Genomic DNA, 4,970 nt, shown 5'->3' on the forward strand with positions numbered 1-4,970 from the left:
TGATGCAACATGGAGACACTGAGACACATCATTTGCCTCATTGGAATGACAAAAGCAACAAACTGTCATGGCAAGGCAGAAAGAGACATCCTTTTGTCACAACCCAAGGGTGTGATTTTTGTTTTTGTGTGTGCTTTGGCACCACTGAATTATTTTCCCACCAATTCGTAGCTTTCTTTGCAGTGTGCATTTCTTCTTTGCAGCTAAGAAATGCTCGTTGCAAAGAGTTCCCGCCATTTGTATTCTAATTCGAGCCCCATTATTGGCTTGCGTGAAATTATTCACACATGGCGGCTAGCGATTGGCCTGCTAGCCGTATAAAAAGCTTGAGTGGTTTCCGCCCAAGTTGGAGAACTCCGAGGAGAACCCCCACAAGGGAGGACTCCACGAACACCAGGAGGAGGAGACTTCACGTCTCGTGAAGATCTCTAAGCGCTGTGGAGCCTATCGGACCCAGCGCATTTCAAGCAGGCAACAGAGGTCTGATCAGCCTCTAGCCTCTCCCCGTCGCCGTTCGCAATCCTCGACGTATCCCTCTCCCTGCGCACAAAAGGACCCACGGAGCCTAGCAAACTTCATGTGAGTGAGTGAATAAAAGGATCCACGGAGCCTAGCAAACTTCGTGAGAGAGACCCGAGCTTGTCGTAGTCCTCAAACGAGGATTTAATCGGAGCTGTGCCTGGGAAACTGTCCAGCCTACACCGTGACCATCTTCGGTGTAAGTAAACAATCTTGAATCAACCATTACACGTCCGTGCCTAATTCTAGCGTGTCGCCCGTTCTCTCCGATCCAGCGTGCCCGGGCTGCTGGCCACAGCCCGCGCGGAGCGAAAAAGGGCCCGGATCACTCTCGACCCGCACATGGCGACATGGATGGGATCGGGAGTAGGCCCGCACACCTTTAACCCACTGTGACTGCTTACCTGGCTTGAGCCCAACTAATTGACTGTTTTTTGCAGATGATGCTATCCTATCACTAGATGGCACACAGCCTGGCTAGACCATAAGACCTGGTTGGTGTAAGGATGGGGTGTAAGGTGAGGCAGAGCCCCGAGAAACAACAGCCTGAGGTGCTCATGAAGGTAGGTGTAAAAAACCAAGGATCCTCTCCTCTTCCTAAAAGATCAAGATGTGGTGGGTGAGATGGGGGGTGTGCCCTGCTAATATGAGCAAATGAGGCCAAGCTGTCAAACCCCAAGAACTGGCGCTCGACAGATTGGAGCTCTAGACCTCGGCGGCAGAGTCAAGTGGGGCATGGCCATATACACTTTCACTTGCCACCTCTGGTTCTTGATGTCCCATAGCCTCCTCTGAACTACAGCTTTTACGGTGGTAAGCCTCTCATTTCTGCTGGTTGAAGGGTTCATTTTGCCAACTGTAGAACATGGTTCTCTCCCTATGCATAAGTGCTAGGATTTCCTCATTATTCTCACCAAACTGATCTTGATGACAGTAACCGGAGTATCTGAATGATTCAACGCATGCCTAGTGAATAACTTTCTTAAGTTCCTCCCATTGTGCCTGTATGTCCTTGATGTCATTAGCTAGGTTAGACAGCCTCTCAGTAAGGGGTTCCTGAAGAGAACTATCTAGCCTGGTCTTGGCGTGCTTTGATGATAAATCTCTTCTGCGTTCCTTGGTGTTGTGGTGTAAGCTGCATGTCCATTATGATCTATCTAAATGGTGGTCCATCCAACATTCATACTTCTTAGCTCTGAGCGATTACTGAATAAAACAGGGTACCAGGATGAAAACAAACTAAGAAAACTTTTTGAGTGGCAGAATATAAATACTGTAGCAGAGCTGAAACTCCAGATATACAAGGAACAACAAAAGATTTAAACCATGCTTCCTTCTGCAAGCACTGAATGCAATCAGAAAAGGAGAGAGGCAGAAAGACTTATTTTTACAAGAGCTAGTCCTAAAGCACTTACTGTTTTTAACAGTTTTCAGTGAAATCAGGCAGAGGAGGATAATTAGGAACTGCATTATAGAAATTTTAAGAGTACTGAATTTCACATAATGTGAGTATTGAATGCTATATAAAATGAAACATGAACAATGAGCTTTTAAAAACCAAGTATGAAGGGAAAGTGAAAAACATAGAAGAGTTTGTAACTGATCTAAGTCTGCAATGGTGGCTAATCTGGAGCATAAGTGCCTCTATGTATGCCATGCAGCAAATGAGGGAAGAGACAGTGGCAAATAAGGTAGAAAACAAACCAGCAGATCAGGCAGGGTACAGAAGGAGAGCCATAGATCAGGCAGAGGAAGGGGATTACAGTGACACTTGCAGAGGGTTCCAGGCAAATTTGTGGCACACCTGCCAAAATGAATGACTTCCACTGGGCTAGCAGATCATGACTGGGATCTGAAACAACCAATTCAGAGAGACTATTAGAAGACCAAGGATTAACCATTGATGAATGAATTAGAATTCCCACAAAAATGAAATTACTCAGTCCAGACTGAAGCTAGAAACCGGACAGTGCTCTGACACGTGTACACTATAGATCATCCAAAATACTACAGGAAAAAACATTTGACCCAAAAAAGGCTAAAAGTAGGGCCAACAAATCAGCACATGGAGCAGCACAGGCTGTGGCAAACACAAGGCAAGGTGTTGTCTAGCATCTGAAGAAAGATGCAATAACTGTGATACAATCATACCACTTCGCAAGAACTTTAAAGCACCAGCAGACTGCTCACAACATAAAGAAAAAGAATTACATCACTGTGCATACCCACAGCATAACTACTGCAAAGTAATTTGACTTTACTCTGGAGTAAACATGGAGTGGACACAACATTCAGCTTTACAGGACTGTAAATCTTAGCACTACAGGGTAAAGTTAACCTAAAGAAAGGAGAAAGTGAGGAGAATTACAAAGTATTGTGGGTATATTTACCTAGCCAGCTTCATTCCTGGGCAGCATTTATTCAATGGAAACAAGCTCTTCCTCCACCTATTAGGGGCCAGGTGCTTTAATACACTCTACTATGAGTAGTATACTGCTAATGTTGAAATTATGTAGGTTCCTTATTACAAAGTAAAATCTGGGGAAAAATGTCCCTGTTGTAACTGTTTTGTGTGTCCAACCTCAAAAGATTTAATCAAAGGACCAATAGACAGTGTTGCTGTAGAAAGCTAATTAGAGTACCAACCAGAAAGCAAATGGGACATTTGCTATGTAAAAGAAAGATAATATTGGTATAAGAACAAAATATACAAACTATCCATGAATGGCTGGGCATTTTAAAGCTTCTAGCCATCACATCAGTGAGAGTCTAAAACAGCTCCCCAGTAGGAGTAAGGGTGGGATGGGAGAGAGCAGAATTACCTAACTACTTCTCTATGGGCACATCTACATGTCACCCTATGGCAATGTTGTTACTGCAGCATGCATGTGGCGCACAGTTAGTTTTAGCTGCTAATTCACCATCACGGCACACTAAAATGGTGGAATGTGCCACTGCAGTGAAGTAGCTGCCAGTCATGTGTAGACTCACGTAATCACTATGTCATTGTAGTGCATTGTACAGTGATGTAGCGCATCACTAGAGATGTAGAGTGATGTGTAGACGTACCCTGTAATTCTAAGATGGACCTCGATTAGCTTATAAAAGAGTTGCTTGTGATAGCAGGAGACAGGACTTCAAGACCTTGGGGATGCATGCAAAAATTTCCTGTGTTCCTATGAATTGATTTTAAATTGAACAGAAGTGTAGGAACAAATGTAGTACCAGAAACAGTGAGACCAGTAGCAAAAGAAAAGTTATAGACAATGAAAGGTAAATAAATAAAATACAAGACATAAAGGGTGCATGTGGATTAGGTATATGAATAAATTACAAATATAATTTGCAATGATAAAGAAAAAAGTAACCATAATCTGGTTTAAAACACTTCAAGCCCTTAGTCAGTTAAATTTTATTGTTGTCATTATTATATTTGGTAGAGTTATAAACCACTGGGATTGACTGATCTGTATGCAAAAGGTCACATTATGCAATGTTGATCAACTGGGACTCAGTGCAGAATGAATCAAACTTCTGTTAGATTCTTGGCTCTGGGTAATTTCTGAACAAAACAGGAGTCACCCATGGTAAGCAAATTATAAAGAGAGTTATCAGTAATAGATAAATACCTAATGAAATTCTACAGTTCTGAAGCATCCCTTCAATAAAATAGCAGGGGCAAAAAAGAGCCCTAAAATAGTTTTAAGGTAAAACATGAGATGTTTATCAAAATGTTTATTTAAGGTTGCATCCTGTGATAGCAGATAACTGGACTCAGTGAGCCAGTTGTATACTGTGGTATTCTCATTCTAAGTTTACTACATGAGTAATATTTTTTTGCATCTCATTTGTGGGTTTTGTCCTACATTTGGGCCTTAGCAGAAAACCCACAAAGCTTCTGGCTACCTGGAAGTTACCTAGAAGCTTCACTAAGTTGCTAAGAAAGTATGCTGCAGAGACCTCATAGTCTCCTTTATTTAGACTAAGGAGAGTATCTGACCAAGCCTATGTGCCCATACAATGAGACATATTTACAGTGCACCTACCATCTCTATTGGACTACCTCTATTATTTATTAGCTTATTTTTATTTAGCCTTCTAAGGTTTGGGTCTTGCTGTAAACTGGTTCTCTGAGGAGTAATCCACTTGTCATGCTCTGATGCCTTTCTGTACTATACCAATAGTTCTTCATTCTCACTATTTTGAAATAATTATATGAAATGATTATATGAATAATTATATCAAATGAAAACTATTCCTGATGTCATGGAATGGTGCTGTTACAGTTTTCCAAGCCTATTTTTTCCTAGTATGAGACTAGATGTTAATCTTGGAAAACTTGGTTATGAAAAGTTCTGTATGGCAATCCTTAGAGAACCTCTAAGACATTGTCATGGGTTCCCCAGGGAAGCAATTGTTTGTGACCCTCAAGGCATAGCTTCTAGCAGGAA

The sequence above is a fragment of the Alligator sinensis genome, unplaced genomic scaffold (genome assembly GCF_000455745.1).
Source record: "Alligator sinensis unplaced genomic scaffold, ASM45574v1 scaffold513_1, whole genome shotgun sequence".
NCBI classification, from domain to species: domain Eukaryota; kingdom Metazoa; phylum Chordata; order Crocodylia; family Alligatoridae; genus Alligator; species Alligator sinensis.